Source organism: Bactrocera tryoni, chromosome 5 (assembly GCF_016617805.1).
Source record: "Bactrocera tryoni isolate S06 chromosome 5, CSIRO_BtryS06_freeze2, whole genome shotgun sequence".
NCBI classification, from domain to species: Eukaryota; Metazoa; Arthropoda; class Insecta; order Diptera; family Tephritidae; genus Bactrocera; species Bactrocera tryoni.
This window is the reverse complement of record NC_052503.1, coordinates 21,797,464-21,815,962: the sequence shown is the minus strand read 5'-3', so window position 1 is coordinate 21,815,962 and position 18,499 is coordinate 21,797,464. Positions and strand designations below refer to the sequence as shown.

The window sequence follows — 18,499 nt, the reverse complement described above, 5'->3', positions numbered from 1 at the left end:
TATTGAAAAAGCTTCAAAAACCTTTCAACAGTGTAAAATTTAAGCGAGCTTTCATCGAAACTATTTCTCAAAAGTGTTTTTAAACCAAAGCTAAAAATAGCTTTTAACAAAGTAAAATTTAAGAGAGCTTTTATCAAACCCTTTTGGAAACGATTACAATCGTTGTGACAAAGGTTAATGAAAGCTTTCAGCGGAAATATTTCTCAAAAGTTCTAAAAATGAAAGCTAATGAAAGCTTTGAAGGTAAAACTTAAGAGAACTTTCTTCAAGCTATTTTAGAAACGATTACAAACGTTAATGAAAGCTTCCGTGAACTATTTCTGAAAAGTTTTAAAAACAAAAGCTAATGAAAGCTTTCATCGCAACCATGTTTTAAAAAACGTTTTCTAACCAATGCTTAAATTAGATTTCATCAAGGTAATACTGGAAAGAGCTTTCATTAAACTTTTTTAGAAACGATTCAAATCGTTATAAAGTTAGATGATAACAACACTAATGAAAGCTTTCAACGGAACTATTTCTGAAAAGTTAGTAAACCAAAGTTCACGGAAACGAAGTGTTTTAAAACCATTTTTGCTAGGAACGATAAATACTTTTATTATTTTAGATATAGAAAAAGCTAATGAAAGCTTTCATCACAACTATTTTTTAAAAAAGTTTTCAATGCCACACTTAGGAAAGCTTCGCCAAGAATATATTTGTATTTTAAAAGTTTCAGTTAAGTGAGACAATTGTTCAAAGTTTGCGCTTATGGAGACATATAATAGTGACTATCAGCCTTAATTAATATTTTAGATTTCGTCTTCGGAAGCTCACAAAAATTCGAGTGCATAAATCTACCACTTATTGACTCAGAAACACGCTTGAAGAAATTTTTCGAATCATTTATAAAATAATGGTAGAGATAATGCTAAAGTGAGCTTTCATCTTACAAATCTTACAAAACTGTTAAGAAAGTGGCTGCCCGCATTCTGGTTATTTCCAAATTTTATTAAAAAAGTGTTTTTTTAAGTGTGTGCTATTAGAATAATATAACGTATGTTATAATTTTAGAGATTTGAAATAATTTCGATTTCAACTATGAAAGCTCGCGAAAGTTCGGACGCATAAATTCAAGATGCTCAAGGCAAATGTTTGAGTAAAATAAATATATTTAAACAGAGATTTAAATAGTTTCGATTTCGACTATGAAAGCTCGCGAAAGTTCGAACGCATAAAATTATGAGAACTGCTTAAGGTGAATGGTTGAGTAAAATATTTTGAAGAACACGTCTCAGTTCTTCGTGAACGCCTTAATCTATAGAGTATATAGAAGCTTTAAAAGCACAAATAAGCTTTCACAACAATAATTTGTCTTTTTTGTAATTTTTAGTTTAAGTTATTAGTTTTTTTTCCAATTTCAAATACTTTTTTTATAGTATTTATTTTTTTTAATAATAATCAAAATTTAATTTTCTTAATTTTTCGAATATAAGAGCTCACTTTTCCCCAACCAAATACACAAAGCTTGCATTAGGAAAAATAAAAGGTCAAAATCACTACTTAAGACTACATTTTATCGCTAAACCAAGCTAATCAAACACGGCTAAAGTGAGTAAGGACGTACACAATACTAACAATCGGGTCTGCAGTCGATTTTTGTTTCTAAGTTGAGCAAAAAATTTACTATTTTCTTTGAGAAAATAGGATAAAATTTAATAAAATGCCCACAATTTCGGCAGTTATTTTGCAAATGTTTGCTTATTTGGTAAAACACTTGTTTGTACTGTTTTTGTTCTGTATTGTTTGACAAAAAAAATTATATATTTTTTGAAAACATATTGACATTATAAAAACGTAAGAATAAGAGCAACGCAAATGTGGCGCCTAAAATCCAAGTTGGAATTTTTTTTCGAGTTATTTGAAGAAAAATCAAAATTTAAATTACTAAAAAAATTTTCGAATATCACAAAAATATGTGGCGTTTGCAACCATATATATTTTTTCTCAAAACTAACACAATATGGATGTAAAAATTTTACAAACTCTAAGCGCTCGCAACCAATTCAAACAATTACAACTACAAACAATGCAAGTAAACTTTTTCGAAATATTTTATAATACTATGAAAAAACGGCAAATATTCAATTAATGAACTTTTGGAACCAGTAAATAAACGGTTAGCATTAAAAAGCGTCCAAAAATGCTTCGAAAAATAACAAAATATTTTTTTCTGATAAACCAAAAATACAAAAAAAAATTGAAACGAACACTGCCTGAAATTAGCACAGCAAAGTTAACAGTCAACTTTATTACTGAACGCGCTTTAATTTTTTACTTGAGTCTTATATGTATATATTAGCAACAATTAAAAAAAAAACAACCTGCATATCACAACAACTGTATTGGGATGGTACTGTAGCTGGTTGGGTGGGGGTACTGAAATATTGTAATACGAGTATGCACATCGCGACGCAGCGCCACTACGAGCCATGAGCGTGTAGACCCATAGCTCACTACTTGCAATTTCTCTTGCGCTGACGCGCTGTGCACTTTTGTACCTACATACCAGTATATATAGTATAGTAGATATAGTTAATATACGATTCACTTTCACAGCTCACATGCCACAGCATATCGATTGTTGTTGCTGTTGGTGGCTGACATATATTGCCCTTCGATGTGACACATTTCTCTTTGTCTTTGATGCAGTAGCAAAGCTTAGCAATTGTTTTCGATTTCTCTTTACTTTTGTTGTTGTTGTAATTATGGTAATTAATTTGGGTAGGATTGCCAAAATCAGGCATTAAATAACAATTCTCGCTTCTTGTGTAGTTAGTAGTTAGGCGTTTAACAGGGAGAAATATGATATACGAGTATAGAGTTGAGTTATGTAATATTGTATTTTGTATTTGTATTTTGTATATGTGAATATGTCCACATCTACCATGGCGAACACTGTACGCAACAACGCATTAATAATCATTTTCAATGTTGAAGGTGACATTTTTGATTTCGATTTGGTAAATGCATACAATAAAATTAAAAGTTAGGTGTCAACTGGGTTAGAGAGACATTTTTTGTTTTTTTTTGTTTTTTGGTTTTACTGAAAGAACACATTGCAAATTGGCAGGAGAGGGTCTATAAACTATAGGTATACACATACATACACAAGCATGTTTGCCTTCAAAGTGTAGAAGAGTTAGTAAATAACTAGAAAAGTATTAAATTTTTGCTATATAAAAAGTTGGAGGGGGTAAATTTACTAGAGGGGATAAAGCATACAGAGCTCAATAATAAATTGAACGTGAGAAAACACGACTTGAATTTGGCTTTCGGTTCCAATCACAGCATTCTTTGTGGTGTAGCAATAAAGTGGTTTTACATTAGAGAAAAACTTGCAGGACGCTAATTTTTAAGGGGAATATCAAAAGTATTAACGTTTTCATATAATTAGGAATTACTGAAGAAATTTATTAATTAAAATATCATTAAATTAATTGAAATGTTTATTAAATTTCTTTTTTTGTATACAAAAGCTTTGAGGATTGAATAAAAGTAGTTTCAAAACCGCAAACCGGGAGAGGAAATGATGATAGTTATAAAAAAAATAATATGGAAAAGTGCTTCTGAAGCCGTTAAATGGGTTTCTGAGCTTGTAGCGTTATATACAAATGTCCTCAAATGAATGAACAAATTTTTATTAACAATAATTCTGCCTAAGTTTTAGCGGTATTTATTTCCTTTCAGTGAGTACTGCTCAATACCTATAACTCCGGACATATATTGATTGTTCGGGCTTATGACCGTATTTAAAGTAATTCACGTCTTTATGTTTTTCCCTCCTTAGAGCAGAATAAAATACAGAGGATGGAGAATTATGTTGACTATAAGGGGTTACATGGGTTTACGGGTTTCAAAAAATAAATTTTTTATTGCCTTTTTAAATTCTACAACACCTCTAGAATATTGTCCCAAATTTTCAAGTTGATCCGTATAATAGTTTCGGAGATACAGCCTTGAGAACTTGTGCGCTCGAGGCGTCCTTCGTCTAAGTTTTAAGTTAAGGTTTTAACTAAAATGCTTATTTTTTCTCTTTAGATGATCCTGCAAAGAGTTATCCTACCAACGCGGGTGCATAGTTTTTCCGAGAGGTCACCAGAAATGGCGTCGCAATAGCCGAGTTTAAATATGTTTTTCCAAAAATTTCAGAATTTCTTTTTTAATAGTGTATGTTCGTAACAATAAACAATTCTTATAAAATAAAACCCATATTCCACGCTTCTTCGACATGGACCTCGGACTGGTGGTCAAGGTATTCTGTCACCTGAGTATGCAGGAGTAACACTATGTAGAAATCGCTTATTGAAAGGCTGCCTTCCGCTAAAACCCTGGCAGGCTTTAGAGTAAGTGCCCCTTTCGTCATCATTCACTAGGTGTGGTAGGTTGAGATGACTCGCTCTTTGCGCTGCTTGGCACTGTCTTATAAATGCATTTGTCAACCCTCGCCTTGGCCTCGTAACAGACACCACCTTGGGACCATATAAGACAACTACCTGTCCGGAAGGTGAATAGCCGGTCTGAGTGGGAAAGGACAAGGTAAAAGGAGAGGGATGATTGAAACCAACTTCTCTCACGTGGTACGGCATTATTCAGGGCGACGAAACCGTCCCACGAAAAGGGTGACAAAAAAACTGAGTGATTAGTGGGAGGCGGTAGGAATCTACCGACAGAAACAAAAGGTAAGGCGGACTCGCTAGTACTACTCGTAGTAGAGTAATCTCCTCTAAGCATCCTTTTGAAGAAGCATGTGACCGGCAAGAAATAAATAATTTATCCAATAGGTAGCTTTATGTCGTTTAAATTTTGTATAAGAGCGATCTGTTTACGCTATATGGGATTATAATCATAATACTTCGTATCATATCAGTAGCTTTAGATCAAAGGTGCAACAGAGAGAAGGCCAATTGTCGAAAATATCGATAAAATAATGCAAATCATCGAGTCGAATTTAAGCCCGGTTTCTATTACAGAGAACCTAAATATAGCTCATATCAGTTAATATATAGAACATTGAACCGTGATTTTGAAACAAGGGTGAATACAAGTTAACAAAATAAACCAATGAACAGTTTTTCCATATGCAATTTGCTACTCAATCGTACTGGTGACGAAAAATTGCTCACTTGCAACAAGCGAAACCGGTAGTGGTCGATAACCATTAGCCGACGCAAATGGATGCCAAGCCAGGATTGACGGCCAGGAAGGGTTTGATGTGTGTTTGGAAGGCAATTGTCTACTATGAGCTAGACAGAGATAGTAATTTCGTCACAAGAGAAGCTTGCGGAGCGGATAATTACATTAGGGGCGAGAGTTGCGAATAGCATTATGGAATTACTTTCAAAATCGTAACAAGTTAACGAACAAAACAGTACATATTGGATCTAAATTTGGTCATTCTTTGATAAATAAAATGCAAAAATAATGGATTTGTTATTAATTGATCTTATATAATATTTACGTTTATCATGTGATCGGCACGTTTAATACTTAAACTAAAATAAAGACGCCGAATTCGATTAAAATATATTATTTTACTTGAGATGGGTTCGGAAGTCGGAGAGCTGACAGCGAATGGTAAGGAAGACAACTAGTTGAGTGTAGTTTTATTTTAAACTACATACATCTATATGAGATTATTTGTAATTGTTTTTTTTCCTATATTTTTGGTCTGGTAATTGGATTTTTCCAAAACATTTGTCAATCCTTTTCTCTGGTAACTGAATTCATACCCATTTGTTGAATCTACTCCGTACGTACGATTTTCAGGTCATATACTTGCAAATGTTGGTAGCGCGAATAGTTTTGAGAGTTCTTTCATGTTTGACACACGTATTAGAGAATGGCTGTCATCTAGTTCCTCTAATAACAATCTTATCTATTACTTAGTTTCTAAAATACTGTTTTTTATTTAATGATACTCCTTATTGAATCATGTAGTTCTTTTATTCCCTAAAAAGTCAGCTATATCTACTCGCTTAACTATCTATAAAATATTGAACCGTAATGTTGAGACTTCAATTAAAATATTTTTATATGAGGGAGTTTCGTGATTTTATTAGGATCTGACTATATACCAATCTCGACAATCTAAACTTAAAAATTTCAGCACCCAGAAAGTGTATTTGTTTTAAACCACCACTTAGCACTACCGTTATGTGTCACGTGTGTATGTGTAACATTCCAACATGCTGCAGAGTTCATATTAAGCATAACCAATTTCGAAGAACTCAACTCAAAAAACATGCAAAGAATCTTTTCAATATTTCTGTGGCAAATCGAAACTAATTTTTGCAAAAAGTTATCAAAAATACTGGAGCACATACATGTATATACTACATACTTATATACACATTGAAGCAATGCATTTATACGCTTATTTACAAAACTAATTTATTTACATTTATATTTAGACTATTATGTACATAGTGCTAGCTACTAAACTAAAATTTAAATAAATAATTTTTACATACATACAAATACACATAATAAATAAATACCAAAAAATATAAATTACGTAAAAGAATCGGAAATAATTTGTTTAAAATAAATACTTAAGCCTGATTTCACAATATTTACATAAATGTTGCAATATTCTTTACATACATACAACTACATAATACGGATATTGTTGTTTTTTTTTTTGTACATCACAGGGAAGCAAACTCAAATAAAAGAACGTAGGGTAAAAATAACTCCATTCCATGTCAGAACAAAAATGAGTACAAAGACGCACACACTTGTCTCGAGCGTTTCGATTTCTCAAATTTCAATATTTCGAATATTTTACTTTGGTTGAACTTCGATTAATATTATTAAAATTCGAATAATATTATTAAACAAAAAATTTAAATTTGAAGCAAAAAGCGATGACAATATTTTTTTTCAAAAAAATTGCATTTGAAAAGAAAAATATATTTGCAAAAAATTACATTTGAAAAATTAGTAAATAAAATTCTTTTTTCTTTTTAAAAAAACTTTTTTGTTTAAATTTGTTTAATACTGTTTTTGAAAAAAATTTCACATTTCAGATTATTAAAAATTTTACAAAATTTATTTTTATATTAAAAATAATAAAATTAAAAGTAAAATAATGAAATTAAAATAAAAAAGTTTAATTTTAATTTGAAAATAAATTTAGTAATTTTTTTTTAATTCTGTATTAAATTTTATAAAATTTATTTTTATGTTAGAAAGAATTTAATTACAGGACATATTGAAGTAGTTTTAATTAATTTATGTAAATTTATTTTCATTTTAAAAAAATCATTAAATTATCTGTTAGTCTCACTTGGAAAATAAATTTTAAATTAAATTTTAATTTAAATTTTTTTGATAACTTTTTTTAGTTTAACAAATTTATTTTTTTTTTTTTTTGTATTTAATCAATTGAATTAATTATTTGAATATAAATTTAATTAAATTAAAATTTTTTAAAATGTTTTTTTTTGTTTTTTACTTAATTACAGTAATTGAAATTAATTGAATTTGTGAATTAAATTTTAAACTTGTTCATTTGAAAATAAATTTAAAATATTTTTTTTCGAATGTAAACAAAATTTCAAATTTATTTTTTTAATAACTTGTTTCATTTCATAACAAATTTAATATTTTTTCATTAATTATTTGAATTTGTGAACTAAAATTTAAAATGTTAATTTTTTAAATAAATTTAATTCCTTTTCTTTTTAAATTGAAATAAATTTTCTAATTTAATTGTTTTAATTATATTTTTTAATTTTATAACAAATTTAATTAATATTTTCATTGGCATTTTTTATTCGAAAATTAATTTAATTTAATTAAATTTTAATTAATTAAATTTTCTAATATAATTTCTTTAATTTCATTAAAAATTTAATTTTTTGTTATTAGAAATTTTCGAATTTAATTGTTTTAATTATAATTTTTAATTTCATAATAAATTTAATTAATTTTTATTATAACATTTTTTTATTCGAAATTTAATTTTATTTAATTCAATTTTCATTAAAATTTTATTTTTTATTATTTTTTAATGTAAAAATTTGTTAAATGTTATTTTTATTTAAAAAAAAATTAATTATTTTAAATCAATTAAATTAATTAATAATAATTGTTATTTTGATTAAAATAATTTTTTAATTCGAAAATAAATACAATTAAATTTCATTTTCAATTGCAATATTTTTTTCAAATATAATTATTTTTTAAAATTTAATTTTTTTGAAAAAATTATATCATCTTTTTTTGTTTGAAAATTAAAATTAATTTTAAATTAATTTTTTTTTCAATGCAACGTTTTTGATACATTTAAAATTTTTATTTTTTTTCCATTTCTTGTTACTTTTTCTTCGTAAGAGTGGCTGTTCTGTATTATGTAAGCATCGAGCAATCTGGTGTTATGAGTATACTAAAAAACTTGCTATTATCATACTAATTGTTATACATAACAGTATATTGAGGAAAACAAATATATGTAGATATATATATCAATATATATATATTTAGAATATATGAAGAAACTGGAGTACTTATGGGGTTGTGGAGTGCATGTGGTTCACATCCTTTTCTCGGCTTTACCAAAGAAAACAAACAAAATTCGAAACAAACAACGGAATGGCATGGAAATTGTTGTTGTTTGATAAACTTTTTTTACAAATTTTTTTTTTTTGTTTTTTTTTATTGCTTGTTAGGCAATACGTTTATGTATATGAATCACCATTATCATTTGGCGGGAGATTATTATTACAACAATACTACAACAAAGGAGAAACACCGTGGAAACACCAAAATTGAAGAAAAACGGGTTTAAAACAAACGAGAACAAAATTAAAAACAAATGAAAAAATTAAATATTTTACTTTTTTTTGGTAAATAAGTATTAGCTAATAGTAAGTATTATAAGGACTAAACAAAGTTTCACTTTGCTGCTAAATAATAAATTAAGGACAAACAGAGCAGTTAATAGAATCGTAATTGAGTAAAGTCTACTACAAATTCGCTTACGGGATACAGTTACGAGTATACGACTTTTGAGTTACAAGCTTTCGCAAAAGCCACTACAACATCACAACAAATGTAGTACAAGAAAAAAATTATGTAAGTATATATACTATAACGGTTCAATTAGCGACTGATGCTCACATAAGTATCAACAATAGATTAGACGTCAAGCAATCAATCGTTTATCGCTATCAATACGAGGAAGTATAGATTTGTATGTACTAGTTACTAGTTATATAACTATAAGTTCGTTGGAGTTGAGAGTTACGCCACCAATTTTACAAAAAAAAAACAAAGAATTAAGACAAGACAGTATAACTTTTCAACCGAAAACAATGTGAAAACGTTTACAAGTGTTTTTGTGTATTTTTTTTTGTAATAAGAAATAGACAGCTTCAAGTAGTTAGATGAAAGAACAACAACAACGAGAGGATTTTGAAAGTTTTGTTTTAATTTTTGCTTTTGTTTACGCATTGCGTACGTACAAATTCGCAAGAAAGTTATTGTAAGAATTCAAGAATTTTTTTAATGTTTGTGGAAGTTTTGTTTTTGTACGAGTCTTGAAGTGAGTGCTACCAGAAGAGCTTGCCTGCGTAGTGAGTTTTTGAAAACAGAAATTTTTATTATTTTGTTTTTTGTTTTTGTAGTGAAAATTAATTTCAAATATGTATTTCTTTTATATGGAAAATTTTACTATATTTTTGTTGTATTTTTTGCTCGTTGTGTTTTTTTCTACTTTCCATTGTTTTAGATTATCTTTCGGTTTTCGGGGCTACTGTAGTTTTTGTTATATAAGGGTAAAATGTTTGAAGTAATAAATATGTACTAACGTGATAATTGAAAATCAAAATCATAAAAATAATAATAAAATATATGTTTATATATATATATTTTGTTGGTTCTCATATTATTCTTATTTATCGTTCAAAAAAGGATGTGGTTTCGGGCGGTATATCGGAAAAAGAAAATTATAATCAAATATCATTTTGTAGTTAATTTTGGAAAGTGAATAAATTTCGAAAAAACAGCACAACTGACGAAGAACTCCGGAAATTTTTCGGTGAAAGTAAAAGAGACTGGGAAATTATTAGTAAAAGGTAAGTTGAAAGTTAGGAAATTAGGAATAGAAATTATTATTATTATTTTTTTATACACAGAAAGCACTTTTTCGTGGTATTAAAATGGTTGATCATAGCAGTCTGTAAAATATAAAGAATAATGTGCTGCATTAGTTTTAAGCCGAACTCTGAGAATAGTTCCAAGAAAAAAACTGATGCAGAGCTTTTGGCCGAGTGTTCGGTAGCTTTATTAGAGTTTTAAGCTTGTTTGTTTCATCTTTTACAACAATGTCGAACACATTTATAAGAAAAAAACTCTTACAGAGCTTTCGGCCGTGTGTTCGGTAACTTTATTAGAGCTTTATGCTCGTTTGTTTCATCTTTTACAACAATGTCGTTCTAGCGCCAATTTTCCCTTAATATTCCTTAAATTGAGCCAACGAAACTTTGTGCGATCTAATGATTGCCTCGTTTAGAAATTCGGTTCGGTAGCTTTATTAGAGCTTTAAGTTCTTTTGTTTCATTGTTTACAACAATACTTTGTGCGATCTTAAGATTGGTTCATTTAGAGGCTTCGACTCACCGTATTGTTTCAAAGAGAAAGTATGAAACGTTTGTTTTGGCCTTGTAAAACCAATCTACGCTATCTTGAACTTGTATCTGTACAGTTTTCTACAAAATGCCTCCAGGTTTTCTATTAATTTATTCTCGAGAATAGAGATTTCTAAATATCAAACGCTACTTTTGATATTAGAGACTATTAATGGATTGATATTATCCAAGAACTATTTCTGCAGAGCTTATACAAGAAGCTATTTCACAACATGTGTTTTTGAATATATGAAAATCATTTAAGTAAAGGATAGAATTGAAGCTTGTGTGATCGACTATGTAAGTTCTCAAGAGTAATTTGATGATTCAAGAACTGTTTCTAGAGAACTTATCCAAGGACCTAATTCATGATAAAATTTTTCAATATACGTTTTCGACTACACAGTCTGAATTGTGACCTCGTTCCATATAAAATTGTTTTTTTTTCGATATGTTGCGTCTTAGTAGCACTTAAAATCGGTCGAAAATAGAGATTTGCTAAAAACCTTATATTTTCTATGCATAACTTGAAGCTTCTAAACTTTTTTCATGAAGTACACTACTAACGAAACACCGTTTTTTGTAGTCTTAAAGCCTCGAGCAACTTCGTTGAAAGCTTAAACAGTTATATTTATTGCTCATGATAAATGTATAATAAAGTTCTTTATAAGTCAAAAACTAACAATTTCTCTACATTTGAGCAGTCATATGACACACTTATGTAACACATATATCAAGTATATAATGTACGAAACATTTATTTACTTATCTTTTACGACTACCACGATCTACACCAAATTAAACACCATTTACTTCGAAAGTACTCAAATTTTTTTTTAAGGAAATTAAAAAAACATTTAACTAAATACATAGAAAAATTAAAGCAATTAAAAACATTTATTTAGTAAAAACATAAAAATCAAATAAAAATGTATAGAAAGTGTGAAAAATTGTCGGAGATGTCCCCAAATGTGTTGTAATTATTTCCGCTTTTTGCAAATTAAATGAAAATCAAAGTAAAAATTAAAATACTAAGCTCTGGCTGCAGACGGTGGTTTGCTTGAAGCGCTTGAGTAAAATGTTTGACGAAGCGAGAGGAGACAGTTATTTACATATGTATTGAGAGCGCATGGTTGAGAAGATATACCTAAAAATGGATGGAGAACCTATAGGCGTACATATGTAATATATTAACTGTTTTTCTATATACAAATGGTCGTTGGATGGTCGGGTGGACTCAAGCAAAGCATGGTTGGTTGGTTTATTGGCTTGTTTGGCTAGCATTATCATAATTATAAATATAAAGCGGAAATGTATTACAACACGTATTTGGCCACTTCTCCCCAGAGTTCTTGTGTGTAAAAATTTATTTCGAGGATTTCTACAGCACACCTGCCGCCTGGTCATATCGCTTATTGCCCATTCCCAAACATGGTTATTGGTTCGTTTTTCATTTTTATTTCATATATATTTTTTAGTAAGATATTTTATTAGCTTTTATGTTTTTGCAAAGCATCAACACTTGAACGTTTATCGCACGTGCTGTGTGTACAATTGGATTAATAGAAAAGTAATTAGTATAAATTCAATATATATATATATTAGTTGTTCAATTTCTAGCTATTAGTTCAACATTGACAATATTTCGATATTGTTCCACATTGCATCTCTTGGCTGACTAGTGAAAAAAAAAATTAATACACAGTTTACGAAAAAGAAGTACTTTTAAGACACATAAATGATAATAACAATTTGAAAAATATTTTTGTTTTGGAAAAGTGGTTAAAACCATAATTTTTATCGATTTTAATAAGAAAAAATTTACTTAAAATATTTTGTAAAAACTTTGAATACTTTAAAAATGAAAAAAAATATATATTTTTTTTAAATTGGTTAATTTTTATATGAATTTTTCTAACAAAATTTCTTATACATTTTTGAAAAGAGCTTTTTTTATCATTTATATATCATTCATATATTTTTGTTTTGCAATTGCTTAGAAATTTTTTTAAAGAAATTTTTTAAGAGTTTTGTAAAACAAATTACATTTTTAAAAATATTTTTATATAAAATTTAAATTTAAATTTTTTCGAAAAGTGAATGATATTTTGTTTAAACTGTGGACTTTTATAAAATAAAAATCTTATACATATTTGGAAAGAATTTCTTTTATTTTTTTTTCGAAAAGTGGATAATAATTTTTTTTTTGTTAATTTTTGTTTTGATATTTTTTAAATATTAAAATAAAATTTGTAATATACATATGTACAAATATTTGTATAAAATATTTAAAATTCGTTTGTTTTTGGAAAAGTGAATAATATTTTTTTGATTACAGATGCTTTAAAAAAAATTTAAAATTTTTCGAAAAGTGGATGATATTTTGTTTAAATTGTAAACTCTTGTAAAAAAATGTTTATAGATTTGTGAAAAGAAATTTAGTTAATTTTTTTTTTTTTCGAAAAGTTAATAATAATTTTTTTTAATAGATTTTGTTAAAAAAAGTTAAGTTTTTTTAATATTAAGAAAAAATTTTTAAATATTGTTACAAAGATTTTTATACAAAATTTTACATTTATTTTTGCTGGAAAGTGGAGTATATGTTTTTTAATTACAGAATTCCGTAAAAAGAGTTCATCGAGACTTTTGAAAAGAGAATTTATTTTTTTTTTTTCGAAAAGAGAATAATATTTTTTTATAGATTTTGGTAAAAACAAATTTGTTATACTTTTGAAAAATTTAAAAAATTATCACTTTTTAAAAATATTTTTACATAAAATTGTACTTTTGTTAGAAAGACAGCAAATATTTTTTTAATTGTAAGTTTTTATAAAAAATTTCTTGTAAGTTTTTGAAAAAAAATAATTATTAAAAGAAGTTATTATTTATTAAAAAAAATTATTTATTAAAGTATGTATTGAAAATTAAAAATATTTATTAATATTTTTTCCAAACGTATTTATTAATTTTTTTTGATTGTGAATAACACATTTTTTGAAATTTTTTTTACATTTTAATTATTTTTCTTCATGCAAAAATGCTTAGAAATTTTATTAATAGATTTTTGTAAAAAAAAATGTTATTTATAAATATTTGTAATATTTTTTTTTGGAAAATTGATTATTTAATTTTCTCATTAATTTTCGAAAAGAAACTTTTCCACGATTTGTCCACAATTTTTTTTACAGTTTATAATAAATTTAATTTAATTTTAAGAATTTTGGTAATTTTTTTAAATATTTGTTTTAATTTTTTTTTAGAAAAGTGTATAAGAAAACTTGTTTTATGCATATTTGTAAAACAAACTTTGATAGGGTTTTGAAATTATTATTTTTTTTTTAGTGAAAAATTGATAATAATGGCTTTTAAAATTTTTGAAAAAAAAATTAGATTTTGAAAAAGATGTTTGTTTTTAAATAGACCTTTGTCGAGAAATACGTTTCTCTGAAATAATAAAACTTAAAATAAATAAAAATAAATTTGAAATTAATTGACAACATTTATTGAGAGAAATAAAATAAAACACAGAAAATACGCAAAATTACGATGATGAAAAATCATATGTACAGTTGTAGGTTCAGAACTGAGAATTTCTTAAGCGGCGGGTTTCCAGGCTTGTTAGCTGCCATTTGTTTAGAACAAATGGATCTTAGGTGTTTGCCTCAAAAGCAACATTTATTGCAGCAATTAAGTAAGAAAAGTTCGTATATAATTCCTTATATGCAAATACCGATCGTTAAAATACCATTTCACGCTCCAACGGTAATGTTTTGCAGAGAATACCTCACTGCGGCGGTTCAAAAGTAAGAATATGCAAATTATTTAGAAATGTGTGTGTGGGAAAACTTGAAGCACATTAAAAATAACGCAAGGTTTGTATATTCAAACAGTTAGAAACTTTATATATGTATCAAATGAGGACTTCAAAACAACACATACATATATATTTATATATAAGTAGATATTTATTACGTTCTCATGGCCATTTCGCAAAACGCTCCAGCCGGTAATGCAAATGAAGCAGCAGTTCAGAAGCAACGCGTAAACGATACTCTTAGATATATATGTATATATACGGTATATATGTATTTAAAAAATGGCTGGCGTTGTAAAAACACAACAACAACGAAACACACATATCGAACATCATTTCAAAAGGATATGGCAACGCATATGCTAACGTACGCATGTATGTATGTATGCTTGACACCCTACAACTCTTACGTCACTAACATTAAACGTTGAAAATTCGTAATGGAAATGTAAGCGGCCATTAAAACGGTACTTGCAAGTATATAGTATATGTATATTCATATAGTTAAATATTTGATAAAAACATTTTGCATTTATTTACAGCGCGCATTTTTTTGCGAGTTTTGCCAATTTTCAAAATGGTGGCAATTTTCTTGCAGCATGGATAGTTAGAAGAAAGTATGACAATAAGAAGTTAACAAATCGATAGTTTAGTTGTTTTTTTTTTAAGTAAAAGTAATATAATGGTTTTGCCATATTTATCGCACAACAAACACAACAAAGCCGAGAAACATCAATTTCAACATGTAGGCATGTATTGTATGTATGTATGTGTATCTTGTCCAATGCGTTCTTAAACATGGAATACTTATTTGTAGTTGTTTGCACTACTTTTTTTTGTTGTTTTTGTAGTCATAAAGCAGCGTATAATAGTAAAATAAGTGATAAAAGTGATTGACTATTTGACTGTGATGACTGAGGCAGTAATTTACAGCGTTCATTGTGGATTTTAATGTCTTAAGCGATAAGATTAATTTGTTGGTTTTTGATTATTTTGTTTCGGTTTTAATGAAGTAAAATTATCGATTTTTAAGCTATTTAAGGTTTATTAAAGCGCTAAGTTGTATTATTTGGTACGAAAGTTTCTTGTTTTCATTAAAATAACTGATCTCTATTATATATTGCTCAGAAAGTAACTCTGTTTAAAATAGTGGCATAAGCTTTAATAGAAAAAACAAGCTAAAGTTGTGTTTTGTGAGCTTTTTATAATAATATAGAGCTTTTTGACCTTTCGAAAAATTTTTGTCATTATTAGCTATAACTTTTGTTGTATGAGGCTCAGAAAGTCTCTCTGTTTAAAAGATTGGTATAAACTTTAATAGAAAATACAAAGCTTAGGTTGCTGAACTTTTTGTAGTAATATAGAGTTTAGATTTTATAAGTTTGAAGTTTATTTGTTTGATCTTCTTATCTCTTACTTTTCTTTTATGAGGCTCAGAAAGTCAGCCTCTTTACAACAAGGAGATAAGCTTTTGAGTATAGAGATTTAGGAAATTTTAACGAGCTTTTTGCTTTAATATAAAGCTTAATTAATATTCGTAATACTTCGATAGTATTATCTCTTATTTTGGAGGGCAGAATAGACCTAAGGTAGCTGTGCAATCTTCGTCTATCTATCTTTCTCTTTTATTTGAAAATTTTCCACAATAAACGAGTTCTTTGATCAGCTATAAGAGAGTTTTCTATAGTTAACCTAACAGCATGCGGAGCTTTATGAAAATGGGCTTTAAGTATCGTAAGCATTGCCACTTGAGAGAAGAAGAAGGAAAAAGCAACACCAAAACCTACAACAGTGTTTCAAATTTTTGGTTATTTTAGGTGTTAAGGCTGATTCTCGAAACTGAATTTGATTTCGAAATTAGCTAACAAGATCGTTTAGATTCCTAAAACTTTAAAAACCTCCGTAGGCAATTGATTTTGATTTCAAAAGGCATGAGACCAATGGTGTCTCAAAATTAGCTTCAGGAAAGCGGGGCAGTCAAGAGGGAAGTCTCAAAATAACTCGTCTTCTTTCAAATTTTTATTTTCTTATATCATTATTCACTTTGAATGATTAGTAGTCGCATTAATGAGAAACGCCAAGATTAGAGAAACCTCGCCGAAGCAACATCACGGAATCTTATTATTCGCAATGGGAAGAGGCGTCTTCAGCACATCAAAAAATCTGCTGAGGTGGTGGTTTCTGACATAAAAAAGTTCCTATGGATGACTGAGAGTATGAAACTCAATGCTTTTAATTTAAATTTCGCCGAAGAGGGACATTTATGAAGAAAAAGGCCGAAAAGCTTGGTTTTCTTGCAGTTATATTCACCTTTCTGCCTTTGGAAGCAACAGGAGCCACGCTTCATAGATAAGTAGTAAACAGTGATCAGTTAGGAACCCTAAAACTAAGGAAAACTTGATGAAACAAGGGATTTATTGGAGCTTTGAAATGTATTTAATCTTAAGAAGTTCTTCGCTCTTCCTAACATACTAAAAGGTAGAGCCGGGAATGAACTGGCTGATGAGCTCCCTCCGCAGTATCCACTAAAATTTTAGGACTTGAACCCTTTATCGGGGTTGGTCCTCATAGTATAAACAAGCTGCTCCGTAAGGAAGAAGGACAAATTGCTAATGAGGGTTATTGCCGGTTCTGCGACAGGGAGCCTGAAACCACAGAACAACAGCTAACTGACTGCATAGCAGTTCGCAGAAGCAGGATAAAGGCGCTTGGCTTCCAAATAGAGTTTACATCGCCTCATTAGCAACTAGCAGTATATACTATACTTTATCTTTATCTATACGCTGGGGCTAGGTGAGTATTTGTGATTTAGTAAAGAGTACAATAGGCCTAAGATCGCGGTGTAGTTCTCGTCTATTTATCTTATCTTACATGCTGATCAGCTTCACAGTTTCGCACATAAGAGTATGCCAATTGATTAGCTTAGGTTAGGTTATACTGGCGGGCTGTCACGCCATACATAGACACCTAATAGTCTTTAGTAATGCCAGTTGGAGGTTCAGTTTAATTTGAGGTGAATTATTCGTCACATAGGACGGTGACGATTTTGCGAACTTTAAGAGCGATTTGATATCCTATTTTGACACTTCAGTAAGTCCTCTAAATTGAGAAGCTGCTGGATATCTAAGATGAGTTCTAGCTAAATATAGACAAAAGTGTAGGAGGTGTTTCAGTATCTCTCCCATACCTACTTCCCTACATTTTCTGAGTGTGTCGTTATTACTTAGGCCCATCCGGCTCGCATGTGGTGCCATTTGGTTGTGGCCAGTCATTAGGCCAACAACCTTTCTGCCGTGTTTTCGAGGCCGTGTGAGTAAAAGTGTTTTTCTACGAGACTCATGTATATGATCTTGACGATCCACCATGTTCTTAAGGCGTTCCACTTAGCCCTGAGCAGTCTCTCAGCATTTTCGGAAATTTCATTATATATCAGTTTTAGTCACTGCCGTATTTTTTCTACTGTAGCTTCTTCTCTGGGCACAGAACTTTAACCTTAAAGTTTTAAAACCCGATTTTTATACGTTCAAAGTTGTCCTAAATATTTAATTTGGACTTTATGCTTTGGGAGATTAAACTCCCCCTATGAATTTATTTATAATACCACTTAGACGCTTAAATAAACCAATTTAATATATCGGTCAAGATTTTTCGTTAAACCTCAAATAAATTTATCGCTTAAGAGTGTGACTTATGAATATGTATATATGTGAATATATAGTTAATGTTAAGTACTTAAAAAAATTAATGCGATGACTTTGCTTAAAATTTATGTGAAACCCAAGAGAATACAAAGAATGAGAAACTTAACGAACAAAACACAATTAAATAAGAAACAAAATTAATATAATATTGAGAAAATAGCAATAATAAATACAAATAATAGAATATAAAAAATTACTGACAACAACAAAAACATTTTCGCTTCCAAAAGGGACTTACTAAAGTTGTAGTTAAATATTATTCGGTTATTCTTTGGCCAGAAGAGGTATACATACGTAGGTTTCAAAATATA

The 18,499-nt window shown here is 28.7% G+C and overlaps 1 protein-coding gene across 6 annotated transcripts in view; it reads right to left on the bottom strand.

Moving 5' to 3' along the window:
- LOC120778539 (potassium voltage-gated channel protein Shab) overlaps positions 1–18,499 on the bottom strand; it is a 223,526-nt gene that overhangs the window by 71,087 nt on the left and 133,940 nt on the right. The gene's annotated exons all lie outside the window — the stretch shown is intronic.